This window comes from Macrosteles quadrilineatus, unplaced genomic scaffold (genome assembly GCF_028750875.1).
Source record: "Macrosteles quadrilineatus isolate MER2022 unplaced genomic scaffold, UCM_ALF_1.0 Scaffold_9__3_contigs__length_116548681, whole genome shotgun sequence".
Classification (NCBI taxonomy): domain Eukaryota; kingdom Metazoa; phylum Arthropoda; class Insecta; order Hemiptera; family Cicadellidae; genus Macrosteles; species Macrosteles quadrilineatus.
This window is the reverse complement of record NW_026542602.1, coordinates 84,751,134-84,770,121: the sequence shown is the minus strand read 5'-3', so window position 1 is coordinate 84,770,121 and position 18,988 is coordinate 84,751,134. Positions and strand designations below refer to the sequence as shown.

Below are 18,988 nucleotides of genomic sequence, written 5' to 3'. Positions count from 1 at the left end.
CATATTTGGCTCTGCTTTCTTACGAGACGGAGAATTGCGATAAAATAGTCGTGTTGTTATCATATACAAATGGTCATTGTCAATCGGGTTTCCTTCGATATATGCTCAATGCCGATTATATCACTCTTCCACTACGCTTGCATTAGTAGTTATATAGGTACTTATAAACAAAAAAGTCTTACTGTATTCATCAACTTTGTATAAGAAAGCAGTTATATGACTAAATAGACCAGATGTATACTCAAGCACAAAAGAAAAATTTTATATCCTCACAAAGAATGAAACCATTAAATTTCTATTTGTTCTATAACACTGCATACTTTGATGTGCTACAGCTTACAAAAGTAAAGCAACAAACGCAAGTAGATATATTTTCGAGTTTTGTATTGTAGAAACTTTCTAATACAATATATAAGGATAAATTTAATAAACGAAGTTTATATCATCTATAATACAGAAAATATAGAGAAAATACAATTCACTAAGTCATAAATAATCCTTCATAAATTTAATTAACGATATTAGGTGATCAGTACTAAACACGCTTTCAATATTCTTCAAACGTTCTCCCCATAAGTCTCTCACAAGACAGCTTTGCGGAATTGGCGGGAAATGAGGCGGGTTTTGGCGGGAGTTTCATCAGCGTTGTGTTGATAATGACCGCCCTTCATAAACTGCTGCCGTTGTCTCTGTCACAAATGACTTATTTTTCTGACCCATATTTTTAAGAGACGTTCTCGCAAAATCAAATTCCGGAGGAAGCACTTGATTGATAAGATTGAAGTTTTATTTCCTCGTTCTTTCAGTGCTTTTTCCTTAAATATATCATAAGGTATTTAAACTATTCTTCGATTAATGAATTATCTAATGTGTAGTTGTAATAAACTATCTAGAATTCCGGACACTGTTTTGTTTAACTAGTACCGGGAGACCGAGCCTTGCTCGGTTTGATTTTATTACAGTACAAACCAAAAACATTTAATCACTGAAATAATATCAACGAGTAATGTGTGTTAATTACACCCGTTTCATAAATCATAGCATTTAGATCATTTTCAGTGCCGTGACTTATACGAGTAATAACATTTCGTTTTAATATTAAGCACTGACATAACTGTATACTTATATAAACTGAAAGCTCATGGTTTTTTGGCGTTTTTAATTTAATGGGCAGTAATAATGAAATGTTACGGAGAGTAGAGGCCATCACCCACGCCTCGCGGATCAAACTGGATGTTTCAAGCGACCCCATTTTCTACCTGCCGGATTTCAGGATCAGTTTGGATGTTGAAGTACTATCTTATCTTCTGACCACGGATCAGGTCGGACACATGTCGTGTGCATTCATGCCACGTCAAACGGTTCCAATCGTGAATATCCAAAATCCGCTGACATGGCGAATTTTGAGAGAGAATTTTGGCGAGAGGTTTGAGGAATTACAGTGAGCTGACGTTCTTACAAACGTCGAGCGGCGGTTCGTCGACAGTCCTGCTCAAAATGATCGGCCTGTTGTTCATTATTTTACAAGGCCATAAGATCTTAAATTATTTCTCTCCTTTTATTCTGCGATGCCCACCGAATACACCGAATAACTTTTGAGGCATTTGGTGAGAAGTATGAGCCGGTTGGAACTGTATCAGTTGTAGACGAAGGGTTGAAATTTGTTTCCTGACGATCGATTATAGATTCTCTCCCTTTAGGAATATAATATTCGGAGATCTTCCGCGTTTCATTCTTAATCTTGTTAATTAACCTTGAAACATGTAACAGTAATATGTATGTAAATCAAACTGGACATAACCATTCTTTAAAACGTTTAGTCCAAACCGTTTAGAAAAGAGGAAAAAGGATAATAACGAATACGGCTATTTTTGTTTACACATAATAAAATGGTGACACAGTAAATAATTTGTATCAGCTGTTTTTGTTAACTTCAGATAAAAAAAGGTATTGACAATAACATGAGCACTTTCAAGGGCTGTAGGACGGAAACTGGATTTTTCCCAGCCTTGTGACCTACTCCAATCGATTTCTCGTGGCCAAATACCCCATGTTAATTAATGAAAAATCTAAAATCTTCGGACAGGAAAAAAGTTTGCCCGTACATGCACTTGTTTTAGATTATAGGATAGGCTACTCTATATAGATTTAATTAAATAAGAAATGAAAACTCTATTGAGGGAGCAATACTTTCCCAAACTTTAGACCTACCGGTAATTGCTTATTTTGTAGTCCTTTACACTACATCACTACATGACACTGTCTTACAATATAGCAAGTAAAATACAATAATAATATTTCATGCCATCACAATTTTGTAAGTTTTAGATTTAATATAGGCCTACACTGGATTTAAACGACATAAGTCATCTTATTTCTTATTAGTCAGTAGGGTTTGTAAATATAATTAACGTGCTTAATTTCAACACTTAACACATACAAGATCAGGTGATAAAATAAAATACCTAAAGAACGCATTTCGAAAAAAAAGTATCGAACAGTTTTTATCATTAAACGACACGATGGAATTGTGTAATTATAAATTAAGTACCAACCAATTAAACAGCCACCAGAAGATTAAACTAATTGAAATAAGTTGCTTTGAATGTTCGTTGTATTTTATTAAGGCTTTGAAAAGCAATTAATTATTGACATCAATTATTTATAAAAATTGTTTAGCTACAATCTCAAAGAGAATATTATTGCTAATATCAATTCCATCAATATATATACATTTTACCTACACATTGTAAACATCATACGGCAGTTCATAATATTTTACAAATTATGTACTAAAATATATTTCTTTATAGGCTACCTTCACCCATCCATTTCGAATAATATTATTACTAAGTTTCCACCATTACAAAAAAATGTAAATATGAAGCCGTTATTTATATTTTAACGCAATCATTGGCCTAATATTTTAGGTTAGTTTGGGTATATTTTTTGGATCTTATCATAGACTCAGAATCAAACTTGCAAAGTATATTTGCAAATAAAAATGTTAAAATAAAAAAAAAACCCGGTGCTAACCCGGATTAGATTTAACCATATCTCGTTTAGGCCCGGTTCACACGAACGACAAACCTAGCAGACTAGGCTTGGACTAGGTATGCACTAGGTAAGCACGACTGGGTAGCGGACCACAGGATCAAATGGAGCCGTTCACACGAGCCTAGGACGCCGACTAGCTAGTCGTGTTCGAGCTTGATGTCCCAAAACCTAGTCGGGCCCCGCTTCCCAGTCCGTCGTGGCAACTACCCAGTCGTCCAGTCGAACTGCGTAGCAGTACATGTAGCCTTAAGTGTAAATTCCCGCAAATGCACGATTAGTATGTTTTAAAACTGAATACAGCTAATAGTGTTCAGCTTATGTATTTTAACCTTTTATCTTCAAAACTGTTCACGATAAACTCCTATCGATCTTTACAAGAAATTAGTTTATATGAGCACAAAACCTCTGCCAAAATCAATATTCTTCACTTCAGATAACATACGACTTAGCAGGTTTAATAAATGATTTACGGTTCATAAGTTGGCACCACTGATAACCGTTTATCACACCGACGCTGCTGAGGTCCGTATACCCCAGATTGTTCTGTTCGATAAATTTATTGGCAAACTAATTTTGGCTACTGCAAATGAAGACTTTTTTATCAAATATCAACAACGCCAATGTCCTGTTGCGCTAATATTTGTACAAAACGACGAAAATACGAAATCCAGTCTTGCACGATGAGAAGAATGAGGAATTGGTTTACCGTTGCTTTTAGTCGACTCAACAAAGTCTGACATCCCAAATTGATGAAGGATCTGTATAAAGATACGAACATACCACTGTTCGCGGATCACAAAATATAGGATAGAGTTCCGGTTCAATAATTTTACTTGGGGACTCGCAAGCACTTGTTAATATTAGTATAGTATTTTGGAATAACTTTGGAAGACGTCACACCTATGGTGAAATGCGCATTCGTGAATAGATATCGACTTCAAGAACGCATGAGAGGAAAAAGATAAAAGAAATTATTAATAATGTTTTTTGTGATGGAATGTACACTTACAAAATTGCCTAATACCATACAAATGAAACCCCAAAGAGACGACGACCCGAAGTATTCAAATAAAATGCATGCGTACGAAAACAGAATAAATCACACAGGTGATTAATTAAGTTGACGTAATTATTTAAAGCATAAAATAACTTCAATTTTCACCAGTATGAATCTTTTTGATAACGTTTTTCGCAAAGTAATGTTTTATAATTGTTGAATAAACTAAGAAAGTTTTGCGATAAGCTAAAGGTATCTATGGCCACCAACAATAATGCCTACAACTAATTTCAATGATGTAAAACTTAATGCATTCTTTACAATTGAAACATTAATAGACAACTAAAACTGTATTAATACTTTGCTTAGCTATTATTTAGGAGACTTTTTTTAATTTGTACACAGCAAATTACAATCGCAATTTTAATTATAGTACTGTATACAGCCTACGGCCTACAGTCTACCTTCTTCATTTATTACAATAGTTATAAAGTAATTAATTAAACATTAGGTAATAAGCCAACTAAAAAGCTTTTATATTAATTAAAGGTGTATTTATTTTTTCCATTAAATATCAAATTTAATTCTATTTGTATAAAACTTTATCATTCATAAGCATATTATGGTAATTTTAAATTTTGCATTTAATTTGAGGATTTTAAAAGTGTTTAATAACGACAGTGACCACAGAGATGTTATGCGAGTCTATTTCAAGCTTAACTGATTATACAACAGAATGACCTACATTGTAACATTGTATGGACGTGCAATTTCTATTTTCTGGTGGTTTTTATCATATTTGCCAACCAAGATGGATATGTTTTTTCACCAGTATAATTTAAAAAAATTTATATCGTTATTGTGAAATAACACAAAAGTTTAACAGTTCAAATAAACTAAATCGAATCGTCCACAATACAAAGCGAATGTTCAACAGTTAGTTAAATCATTACAGTAAACTGATTAATAGATTACACCTTTAGCGGCGTTGAACAATAGAAATGCAATAGTGTTTAGTAAACAGACTGCAGTTACACAACATGAAGCCTTAAAACAAACACTACAAACTTATGTAAAGCGAATGATTATTACACTGTCACCTTAAAATGCACAAAGCGTTTTGACAGCTTTAAACAGCTGTTTATGTTATTTGCAGAAAAGTGTGCTATCCTTTGACAGAAAGAACCACACCAACGCCGCGACCCCGTCGCTTCTCGATTCTCCAGCTTTGACCGCGCTTCGTTCAACAATTTCGTCGAAATTCTCACTTTAGCTAATGAGATAATCAACTTTTTCATAGAAGCGTGGTTTTGTGATGCTAAAGTTGTATTACTGAGTTAAAAGTGTTATTTGTATTTTCAATGAGTTGTTTAGCCTCCGGATTACTGTATTATATTTAAATTATAGGTCTTCAGCCAGATCATGTTCGCTGTGGATAATGTCTCTTGGTTTGCTCTGCATTTTTTTTAATATGTATGATTTATGTTTCCGTGTCTTGTTTGGTATTTTTATTGAGCTCTGTTGTCGACCTTCAAATGATCACTACTTGCCAACTTGTAGGCCTGATGATGGTTCGAGATCGAGAACCGAAACTAGTCGCCACCATGTCGCCACTACAGCAAGCAAGGATAACTGTATGCAAGTGTAGTAAATAATTTTAAATGTTAAAACAATTCTTGGTGTGGTGCTGAAAGGTGGAGTTTGATGTGATGGACATATTTACTTGGGCACCTCGATGTGATTGGATACCTCATAGATAAACTGGATCTACATGTACAATTTTCATATGATTTATTAAAACAAAATATTAGGTTTACTACGGCAATTTTACATAGAACTCCTTTTGGAAATTTCCTATTTTTTTGCGACAAGGTGTGTTATGGACGATTTCCAAACTTTTACAGTATTTTTATACTAGTGGACCGATGTAGTTTCAAACTTAATTTTATATACGTTAACGTCGAAGAGGGACTGACCTAAAATAAAAATAATAACTCAATTGGAAAAATTATAGTGGAGTTAAACGACTACAAATTAGCAACAGAATTACTAAAACATGTATTTTGGCGTTGTTATGATTACGGAATTGTAGTGTCACATTTTTAGTCACTTTCAACGAAAAGCCAATGAAAATTGTAACCATGATGTTTTTATCGAGTAGCCTGATCGTAATTCTTAAATTTTACGTGTATAGATCGGACAGGTTACCTTATCTAAAAAAATTGCGATCATTTACCCATCAACATTAGTACAGCCAATTGTAAAATTGCAAATAGTAGTTTTATCATCAATTTAAAAAAATTCTTGCATCGACGAACGAACTGTAACAAAACACAACAATACATACAACATGTAACATTTAAAGTTGATAACGTGTAACAGTGTACGTACAAAGTGCGGTGTTATCAATGGACCTGTCAGCGGAGGTGAGATGAGGCGACGGTGGTGATAAGTTGGTGATAACGTCGCGACGCATCCGAGACTGAGTGCAGCAGATGCAGCAGCCGCGGTGCACTGTGGGACGCGCCGACGCGCGCACACGCGGCCACACACACGCACACACACACACACAACAGTACAGTACTGACCACAGACAACTGCACAACAATGTAAACTGTTAGCTGTATTAGTAAAAGTTGTTTTTATTAAATCAGCATTTCGGCCGATTAATATTGTTTTCCTTATAAATTCTTACTTCCCGTATAGGTTATAAATGGGGAAAAAAATTTTGGTTGTTCAACATTTAGATTTGAGTTTTGGGTGGAAATGTCCGTTAAGCCCCCCCCCCTGAACGCAAAAAAATTATTTTCGATGTTGTTTCTGCACGTTTGCACGAGTATGTGTAGATACGTGCAACAGACGACATGATTTGGTGTGCCTACAAGTACCAATCCATAAAATCTCCGAGAGTTTTTAAAAGCCAAATAAAATAGTAATTACATTACTAGTCCGGTAAGTGGTGTTTTACCGTGCGAGCACGACAATTCCCGCGCGTTCAATACTGTATTAGTCCAGTGCTAGATTTTCGTGCGAGTACGGTAAAGCTTACCGGGCGAGTAAGTAGTAAGATACTTTAAATCATACTACACAGAAAAAGTACATTTTAAACTCATGACACAATTTATTTAGGACACAACGAAATTATAATATTTTTATATTTCAGAAAATAAATTAAGCCGTTGCATAGTAAATTAGCTGTTTATTTCATCGCTGACTAAAAGCACGGTCAAAATATTTTACCGTGCATTGCACGGTGAAAGCATATTACGTGACTTTTTCCGTGTGTAGGCATGACAAAGGGCAGCTTTCCAGTCTATCAATACGGTTGGAAAACTACCTGTCTCTGTGTAGTATGATGTAAAAACATAAAATTACGGAAAATATTGTTTTTATTAAAGTGCCCAAACGATTATTATTGCAATTTAGTATAAGACCTTTAAACCCTAATTAAAATTGCACAGCTTAAAACGCTAAACTTTTATGGTTCAAACGTTAATGCAATAAATGCGATTTTCTACATAAAAACCAATAAATGTACCACTCAGTTAACCCAGTAAAATTAATTTGTTTTACTACGTTGTACTCATAAACACAGTAGGACGTTCAGTTTCTAAATCAAGCTCATGAGAGAAAGTTAAGTCCAATTTGTTGACACCGTTTATTTACTTAATTTTTCCTCATTTAGTTTGTTGGGTGAACAAGTTGTTTTTTAATATTTTTCCCCTTCATGTAAATGTATTGTATACTTACTAGCTGCACGTCTAGTACTACAATACAATACTACACGTTACTCTAGCACATTTATTACAAGGCGGGGGAGGCGACGAGACATCAGGCGGCCAATCAATAATGCGAGTGCGTGAAGCGCTGCTACCGTCTGTCTGCGACTGTCAAAATGCGTTCAATAATAACATGAACACTGTACACGTGCGTTCAATGTTCAATAATCTACAGTGCATGGTTAATAATCACACGTAGCCTTCACTATAACTAGTTTGCTTAATGCGTGCATTGTCTTCAATAATCAAAAGTAACACACCAACAAGTGTAGTACACTAGCCACCAGCGTACGTACATCAGAAATGACTTTTACAATACAAGCAATATAAATTGGAGTAAAGAGAATATCTCTGTTGACTGTATATTACGGTTGCCCTACTAGAACAACAGAATAGGTCATTCGACGATCAGGGGATGAAACAAGAGCTCTGATAAACTACTGTATAACAGAACATTAACCTTTGTTTACCTCGATGTGGTAATTGTTTTAAATGCAATACAAATACGATTTTCCATAATTTTAAACATTCTAAAGTTGACGAAGACGGTAAGGAAATACATTCCACAAAAATAAAATTAAAAATGTTACCCTCAAATTGTTCAGTTACTTCCTCTATACGTATAAATAATAGAGAAATATAAAACTACAATATTTCCCACATTGATAACTTATTTCACCAAAGAACCGAACTCAGGGTGAAATATATCCGTACGCTATTCGATAGATTTATTACATATTCTCACATTCATATCACGGCAGGTCATTTTTCTAGCAACAACTGCATTCGAAACAATTGCACCGTAGTCATCCATCTACTCTATACTGCAATGTTGGAATAAATCTCTTGCACATCACCATAGAATATGCATTTTGTAGTAAATTGCAGATATCAATGTGCTTATTGTTGAATAGTATAATGGAACAGAAGTGACTATTTGTATGAAAAATCACTATTTCGAAGTGTCAGGGGAAAGATTTTAATTTTACCGATTAGTGTGTGTAGTTTTTACTCATAAAAATAATAATAGTGTATGTTATTTTCTTCGAGGATCTATACAAAGTAAAATGTGTATTTGCATACTGGTTCCGTTTATTGAAATAAAAATAAACCTCTTAGTTGAGTCTGGAATAAAACACTAAAACAAAAAGTAAATATATACATAGGCTAGTTGGCTTTAATTACGTACGTGCCATAAAATCAAGCTAATACTCTGTACATACAAATTCCTCAAATTTTCTTACCCTAATTTATGCGTAGTTGAAAAATTGTGGTGCAAATAAACTTTATATTTTATGATAAAATACATGTGTTGAAAAAGATAATTAACAAGAAAATAATAAATTCTTGGGTACGTTATGTCAGTGACATGAAGACTATCCTGATCTATCCTAAAAACCTTCTTCAACATATTTAAAACTCTTCTCATCTTTACTTTCAATATAATACCAACCCGTTTGTCATACATGGACATTTCCAACCCTGAATAAAAAAACTGTCACAGCTTGAAACAATTGAATGCAGCCTAAACCGAGGTTATTCTATCGTCTTTCAACTCTCAAATCAATGCTAATTAAGCTAAATACCAATTACTTGCGGCCTTGGCCGATGAGTTCACTGAGTTAGAAAATGAAACGTCGCATCCAACTGATGCTTATAGACTGGAAATGTGGCGTTACCAAGCTAAATATAACGTGGAGAACTAAACTGTGGATTTAAACAGGAAAATCATAGATGTGATAGTATATAACGTTACTAGTCCGGAAAATAGGTGTGATGTATTACCATAAGAGTATGATGACACGTTTTGGACAAATGACGTACGGTATGCTTTTTGCAAAAATTAAAAATAAACCTTAAGGATATTGCTACAGTAAACCTTCGATAGTTCGACACGGGCTGAGCTTTTTTGTCGAGTGGTATTACTATTGTGATGTAAACTGACTTGAACATTAATTTGTCCTTTACGTTATTGCTGACTTGAGACTAATGAACAGTGAAATTATTAAGCTTTTTAGTATTTAATAAATTTGGGTGATTTCTATAAAAGACTTGTGTTTTTACTTTCCTTCATGTTAAACTCCATTTACTCCCTATAGTTCGACATTTCAATTGTTAGACATTCCTCAAGTCCACAAAATGTCGAAATATCGAGGTTCTACTGTATATATCACTACAAAAATATCAAAACCCCTAAAAAATCTAAATATATTCCATTGTTATTTAAATCTTTAACGTAAACCAGCAAAAATCAATGTCAGTAAAATAAAAAACACAGACAAAAATAAACACAAGTAGTAGAGTATCGACCCACGAGAAGGGAAGGGGAAGGTCGTTCGAAGGTCATGTGGAGGGCGGCGACCCAGTTTTGGGGCCCAATAACCCTGTGACCAACATTGATCTAAACCCCCTCCCGCCCCCCGCCCCCCTACAAGGGGGTGGCCACCCGAGGTCATACGCACGTCATTCAGATTGGTCCTTCATACGACCCGGTTATATCATACTGTAATCGGTTATGTGATCGTAATAGTTGAGGTGACCTGTACCTTCTATAGCATTTTGAAAATATTCCTTAATTCCCTTCGTTTGTTCAAAAGTTAGTTGTATAATATACATATTATGTTATTCAAGCGATTAGATAAACGAGGTCTGAACTCAAATAAACTCATAAATTCCTGTCGACTCTACGGGAATCGAACCTGTTACTGTCGCACTGAGTATGATGCTTACCTTAAGCATAGCAACACCCCAACAATATTCATGACAAAATCGAATGATTTGCGTGTACATCAGGCGTAATAAAATCAATAGCTCCTCATAAAATTGTGTTTCTCAGTAGTATACGATAAAAAAAAGTTTCATTATTGCATTTGCAAATATGAGTTTAGCTCTTAATATCACAACAATCATGGTTTTTGTGGACACATTAGTAACCAATAGTGTTTTCGAACACGCTCAAGATTGTTCATCACGCGTACCAACTTGCAATTGTTTAAAAAAATGTTATCACTATTTGGTATCATCTATTCATTAAACCCACCAGTGATCAGATTGAAAACTCCCAGTAAGCTTTGTGTTTACAAGAATTATGTGTAACGTCAACTATTTAAGATCATTCTCTTCATGATTGGAAGTTTTCTATACATAAATTGTCATCATGGTGTGAAGCAGGATTAGTTGTCACCGACATCATACAGATGGGAATGAATGAAGCACCCGTCATGTGACAGTTTACCTATCATCAGACCAGTGTTTAACCCTTGACCTTCTCCCCCTGTCCTCTTTCCATTTGACACTCAACAACCAAACGTATATTATTCTAGGGCAAATTGGGCAAATATGCAAAGATAGTAAATATCGAGACAAGCAGTTTGTCTTTTTACAATACGCATAACAGTTTTTCATTAACTTTTCGTGCAAATATAATTTCTCTCACGAGAAACTCATATAAAGCAGTCGACAAATACAATTCCGAGGAGTTTAATGAAATGGTTTCGTCACACAAATATAATTTTTTGATCGACTATTCGCAAAAATAATGTATGACAGGGACTTGACGTTTTGAAACGACTCCTCATGGGATATTGTTTTTTATTTCAAATACAAAAGCGAGAATGTCATACCTGAACCTGCATCATTGATACATATTTAAAAATGCTAACTTTTACTAAGTGAAAAGTGATATATACTTTAGTTAATTTGATCTAGGCAGAGCCAGATCACAAGGCAAATGACCATAAAAGTCTATTTAATATAAGTTTTGTAGTAACCGGCATGCCTGCCATTCCACAAAATCCTTTATAACAAATTTGCATGAAACTTATATGAATGGGACCTATCAACAATTCATTTCGGAGGCAAAACTCCATATTCAAAACCTAAAAGACGGTTATATTTTTTTGTTTTTGTTCCATCACATCCGAGAACTCGATACACGTCAATATCGATTGCTATTAACTTCAAAGCCACACATCCGTCATATTTCTACAGCCGAAATCGTTACTAATTCATGAAATGTGCACCAAATTACCCCAAATGTCCCAATAAGGGTTCACACCCTATTGTGCTCCCCTAGCCAGCATCCCTACCCAGGGGTGATGCGAGGGGTGGCTTCCCCAACAGATACTCGCACCGGCCTAGAGCACTGCGTCCTGCACGTGAAATCAGCAGTTTCCAAAAATACAGAACCAAATGTCTCTTATATGTTGGATGGTTTATTTTTAATGCAAATCATGATTTATTTACTCCCAGTGTTAGAATATACAATTGTGCAGGGCTCAGTTGGAGAATAGTTTATTACGACACTAGTACGGAAAATATGTATTCACCGGACGAATATGGTTCGTCAAGTGCAGGTACTATGCGAGTACGGAAAACACATATTGGACATTTGTCTTTCGCCTGGAACCCCAAAATAACGAAAACCAAAATAAAATCCGTTCTCACAGGCAACTTAAAAATAACCACTTACAAATTCACTGAGAGGTTATGTCGTTTTAGTTTATAACCACTCATTATCATTCATTAAACTAAATTAACAACCACATTTATCGTAATTTTATCTTCAGAAATAAGTTAAATAAATGTCAATTTTGTTACATCGATGGTTACTTATGTTTACGAAGTATGTGAGGTTTTTATTATAATTATTATCAGCTGGTGTACGGTAATATATATCATTGTAAATAATACGTATTGAAACCCATCTGATTAAGCAGGCGGCAAACAGTTGTTTTCCGGACTATATCCATGCATGGAAATTAGTACATTACGTTATTAGTCGATTGTGATTGTTCCCGCGCGTTACTAACATACGAGTCGGGTGAACACATTTAAGAAAAGTAGTGACGTACGATATTTTTCGCCATACTACTAAACTAACCAAACAAGAACAATACTATACAAGAAACCGTTACTGTATATATTTCCACTGACTAAAGGGATTAAAAATTACTAGTTAAAACCTCTTAAGGCAGGTTATGTTTTTGTTTATAACCTCTCATTTCCACTGATTGTGATACAACAACTCAATTGTACCAACCACGCATTGCACCTCTTATTGTATAATCAGCTGGTGTCCGACAAAAGTTAATTACAGTACAATTTAGTATGCAATGAAACCCCATTTGCAGGCAGAAACAGCTATTTTCCAGACTATATAGCCATTCGTGGAACGTCCATTATAATAGAGTAGTGTGGCAAAAAAAATTGGAAAAAATTGAAAAATGTAAACATATGCATAACTTTTATTGCAAAACAGATTACAAAATATTTTGATTTAGATAAATTTTTTGTCGGTTACCGAGTTAGCAATGAGCTAAAATAATTCATACTGCAATTAACAATTTTTAACTATGACAGTTCACTTAGGTTCCGAAATGCCCATCATATTACTTATATGTTCAAGGCACTATCCATAGTTTAATAATTGATTTATAGATAAAGAGTAAAATAGAAACAACGAGATTTAAAAATTGATTTGCACCCTTATTTTATAACAAACTCCTTAATCGAGGTCTGTGTTTGAAATAATAAACTCTAAAGGTGTATAGCTTAGGACCAGAAGGCCTAGGATAAAATCCAGTAAATCGTCAACAGCTGTTCGCTATATCCCCATGTAATGTGGCGAATTAGTGATTCTGCACTGCAACGCACAGAATATAAATCCAGTAAACGCTTTCCCATGTAGTTTGGCATCCGTCTACACGAAATATAAATTTTGCTAAATCATATCTGGTTGGATATAACTGCAGTACTGTTAAGTAGCTTTACGCATCCGGTTGAGTCATGCTTTTCGAAAACACGGTTCACCATTTACTTCCACAGTTTAGTTTGATTGTTGTCGTTTTCAGAAAAATTAAAACAAATTTAGCAAATTTTCCTATTGGAAAAAGAATTCCTATAACCTGGTAAAAAATAATGTTATACAACGAAGCATAGTTGTAGAAATAAAGTAATAGAGAAATTAAAAAAATGTAGATTTAAAATTCTCATGTTATATGCTTATGGAGGAAAAGTAAAATTACATCGTTTGCTTGTTTAGGTGTATATTTTTTTCAATTTGGCAAACTGATTGATTTCCCATTATACTTATTAACCAAAGGACACGTTTCCTTTCCTGTAACAGCGACCCTAAGCACTCGTTACATAATGTTTTTTTTTTTTTTTTATAAATAGTTGTGTTTATTGATAGATAAACCCTCAATAGCCGAGGAGTTTTAGTCCCCGCCTAGTAATTTGCAGGTCGCCGATTCGATCCCGAGAATGGTACCTTTTTATGCTTATAACTACACCCTGATGTCTATCCTACCACATATGTACTCTAATCAGAGCTACGTGGGAGTGTTATGTGCAAAAATATGTCTCGAAATCGATCGAAAGGATGTTGAAATATGTTTTTCTCAATTTCGTTTTATAGCATATTTGTCACGTTACAGAATTATTATTTGGCCTACATTTTTACGACAATTTAATCTGTATTTCTAATAAAACTATGTATTAAATTGTAAATTCTTCTGTTTTGTATTCCATTAGAATCGAGCTTATACATCATGCTTGATCCCCTCTTGATAATTAATGCATCTTAGTCGATCATAAACTCACCTATCATTCATAATTTGGGCACCAATGCACTCAAATATGTCCACATACAAAATTGGTAATCTTGAAGGATTTCTTTGTATAGTAACTGTCCTCCCGATGAATGTATTATACTGTCTAGTGAAAGGGAATCCAAAAACACATAACGATATATAAAATATCCCAAAATTACGCTGACCGAAAACAAATTGTGCTAACAAAATTGTCGATCCTATTGTTTTTGGAACCGGGATATATCCCCGGAGATAAAACCAACCCAGGCTCGTCCCTCGGGATCAATAATAAGTGACGGGGGATGCGATAGCGCTGTTACGCAAGACATTTTGGTTTTGGGGGCGGCGGCGGCCAACAACCCCAGTATAGGCACGTGGATGACCTACTGCCAAACCCACCCCCGCAACACCTTGACATTGGGGCTGAACCTGGGTTGAGGCTGTTTACCTCTGTAAATTTCTAGCCTGTGTAAAACTTTTTGAAATTTTTCCTTTAAGCGAATTTCCCATATAGGGAATAAGCTATTTTTATCTATAATCTTTATTTAATTATGTTACCTAATTTGTTTAAATTGAGCGTGTAGTGGTTAAGATGTTTGCTGGTTCAATACCAAGCAGGCTGAATTCTAGACCCAGGATGCTATTTGTGGTTGGGATACGAATTGTTGATGCCATCTAAAATTACGTTTAGCTCAAATTCTACATTGAATAATTAACAAGACCAAAGTTCGGTTTACTGTATCGAAACGTAACATGGTAATGACTGATTCAGTGGTTGTTTATGAATGATTAAGCAAAATATTATTTGCTTTGAGTATATATTCCTTTTTTTTTTAGCAATTTATAAGTAAGGCGCGGTGTATATGTAACCCTTGGTCATGCTAACATAACGTAAACCCGGCGTTTAAGAGAACAATTCATTAATATTCCAATTAAGAAAATGATCGTAGAATCCTAAAATATGGCTTCACGCGTAATGTTTTGAATTGCATTAAAACTAGATGGTTTAAAAAATGATCAAATCGCCCAAAAACAAATTTACGCACACATAAATGTTTAAATGGTAAAGTGAATTAAGTTAGTTTTGTTTTTATTATAATTTATTGGAACCAACGTAACTTTACTATTTTTAAAGTGGTTTAATTTTTTGAGTAATTTTGACTTTTTAATAAAATAAAACCAAACATATATTAAGTTTATGAGTGTTTAGCATACAATATCTCTGTCGCTCTACGAATAAATTGTTTTTACGCCAAACTCTGACTAATAAAATTAAAATCCATCAACTTATTTCCTAAGTTTACGAAATGTGTCAATTACTTTTAATAACACAAATTGAATAAGTTGTCACCGACGAGTAACTGCGGTTTTCAATTTTCAAAATTTTGTTTTTGCTTAGAATGATTGGAGTAACCATACTTTAAATAGTCATCAAATTTGCTACTACACGACAGAGTTTCAATAACTACGCAGGTTTGCTGGCACGGGGTGAGGCCGTGTAAATGCCAGAACCGGGTCAGCCGAACATCCACGTGTTGAACTTAGAAAATGTCACCGTTCTGTCAGAATTATCACTCTGTCTCACAGCTGATTATACTAACAACTAACTTTCAGACAGTTAACTTATGTCAAAACATAGCTTTATGACCACATATTTGGGGTTTAAAGGGGGAAGAAACTTATTGGAGTGTATGAAATATGAAACCATCAATGATATTGATAAAAAGTAATCAATAGGTTATGCTCCGCCCTTATTGGTAACCCTATAACAACCTTCGCTGGTATACTATAGGATTATATTCCAAATGTAAGGGTTAAGAGTGGAGTCAAATTTGCATCCAGATGTGATTTTCATTGGCCCTCTCTCTTAAAAAACAACAAACGGAGTAGGAAACCTGTTTCCAGACTATGAAGGGTTGATATAGTTAGTAGAGTTTATACATTTATTGAACCTAGTTTGATATGTTGTTTTTAGTTTAAAACTTAAATAAACTAACCTTATTGTGGGAAATTGTTTTATTTGTAAGATTTTTGGGGCTATGAAAATATTGTGCACGCTAGATGTATTTATTTGTGCAGTGTTGTGCATTTTAAAATATGCTTTCTGGTATATATAACTGGGTTGCGAGCTAGTTCGCATTTAGATCGGTCAAATATTTCTGTCCTACAGAGACATCGACTTCCGATTTTTAAGAGTTGTAAAAGGGATTCAGACGTCTGTATAGTAAACAAATACAATCCTAACATCGAGTAAAATTCCTGTGGTAAAAAAAAAAAACACAACAAATATACTCATTTTGACTGAACTTCAACCATATTTATAACAAAAAGCGCTCAGGTAGTGATAAAAAGTAGCACTTTCTGCCATCTACAACAATAAGCGCGTTGCATAAGACCCATTGTCAACACTGTTATCTCTGAAGATAACAACATATGAGGCGATGTGCAATGAAACTGGGTCTAGTTCATTGTGGATTAAAGGACAAAACAGGTCACCGGCCTTATATGTCGGTTCATTACTGTCTGTAGTGGTGTCCGGTCTCATGTGATACATTTTTTTATTAAATCTTACTTTTAATACTTTAATACTTTTCATTGAAATGACGACCATAAGGCTGGTGTTTTGTAATTTGTGGGTGAACACTATAAAACAGCGGTTGTAGTAAGAGATCGTCCTGCATATACGTTGCTTGAGAATATATATATCCTGTACTAGGGTTTTAACGTAAAGTAATATATTGGTTTGCCATTGGTGGCGATTTATTTTACTGTAAAGAAGGCTGAGGGTGATAGTCTACTAGTCAAAATATTGAACTAAACAATAACGAAAAGTTTTAAGCTTTACAATTACCTATTGTGATTTGCGTCTTTCTTACTATAAAAAGCTAACGTTAAATCTCACGCATATCCACATTATTTTAAGGGGCTGGACTGTAAATTGCACTGACATTGACACAAAAAAAGAGTTTCGACTGCAGAGTACGTTTAACTGCCTTTCCTAGATTTTTGAAAAATGAATAAGGCTATTCAAATGAATATGGCTATTAATAAATGAATAGGGCTGTCTGGAAAATATATTGAAGGTTTCACAGATTTAACACATAATTGCAAGTTGAAAGCAATCGGTCGAGTATCAGCAAATTAAAGTGCTACAATTAACCTCATTCAATTGAGACTTTAACCCGCTTTGGTAAGTGGCGAGAAAGCTTGGCTTTTAGTTGAACAAATGACGGAGATGGACTCTTGAGAACAAACTCTGAGATGAAGAGTGATGACGGCCTTGAAAAATTATAATTGGGAGGAGTTGTCTGGTTTATTGAGAAACTTTATGGAAGGGGAAAGATAAGATAAGAGACGTCGAAAAATGACCGTTCATTATGTTGAAACAAGCCCACTGTTAGTCTAGCGGCAGACGGATTAACTACTCGACTACTGGGGAACAACCGAATACTGTAGTCGCAACTACTCGGTTGGTTAATCTACTACTGTTGCACTTCTGTATGCACAAGCACAATTATAATATTTTTATTGTTTAGATTAATTCTTTTATGCAGGATGTACATGCTCATTGAAAATAACAAATACTTAAATAGCTTGCTTACGTAAGCTAATTGACAAAAACTCTAATGACATTTTTTACTACACATATTAAAACCAAACCCAATAAGGTTTAAAATAATATTCAAACAGTCAGTTAAAGTAAATACGTTGCATCCAACTCACCAGAAAGAAAAGTTCGATTTCAGAACGATCTGTAACAAAATCAATATAATTAGTTACAATTGGTGATTTGGCAAACATACCAAAATAAATGTATACGACCAATCTGCCGATAATGTATCCAACTGCACCTTGTCGTACTCAGCATTGCCTTTGGGAGGGGTAGCAGATCAGTTAAGTACTAAGTACTTTATACCTAATTGTTCCAAAACTCGTCTTGGAACTACCATATCATATCAGTTAAAAATCAGTATGCTGACGTTTTTTGTAAAGCAAAATAATATTATTTTGGGATGATACAGAGAAGTATATGCTCAGGAAAAATCCCATGGTTCACTAACTCCAACTTAGCGGTTAACCTGAAGTATACAACTGGAACACGAGAACTACTTTACTTACGCACTCCCTTCCTCTACTAATCCCTGTTGCGTAGGTGGCGTCGATTAATCTCTGTGGATTCATTTAGGTTATATCCTATACCGCAATGCACGGAAACAGGACAATGACAATCTCATTTACATATGAAAGATTATCTTACTTAGTGCAATGCTGATCCGTTACATCATTAAACGTAGCTCATTTGACGACGCGACAAGTTACAAAACCGAAATAACGCGATGATGAAAACCAAACTCGTGACAGCCCAATCACAGAGAGGGAAATGAATGTTTTGGCCCATTAATTAGAGTGACTCATCGACCATCTGACTCGCTGTAGTGTAGTAGTGAGGGTCCATCCTATAGCGAACTGACTACAGCGGCGTACTCGGATAGTAGGCGCTTCATTTATATTTGGCGGGATCTCCCCCTCCCCTCTTCGCCTCCCCCAACCTTTCTCATCAA

The 18,988-nt window shown here is 34.8% G+C and overlaps 1 protein-coding gene across 4 annotated transcripts in view; it reads right to left on the bottom strand.

The window, feature by feature from the left end:
* LOC129002641 (ecdysone receptor) overlaps positions 1-18,988 on the bottom strand; it is a 275,558-nt gene that overhangs the window by 238,538 nt on the left and 18,032 nt on the right. For all 4 annotated transcript variants that reach the window (XM_054430594.1, XM_054430596.1, XM_054430590.1 and 1 more), the window contains exon 2: positions 18,150-18,178. The gene's annotated coding sequence lies outside the window, so the exon portion shown is untranslated. The remainder of the gene's footprint in view (positions 1-18,149; positions 18,179-18,988) is intronic.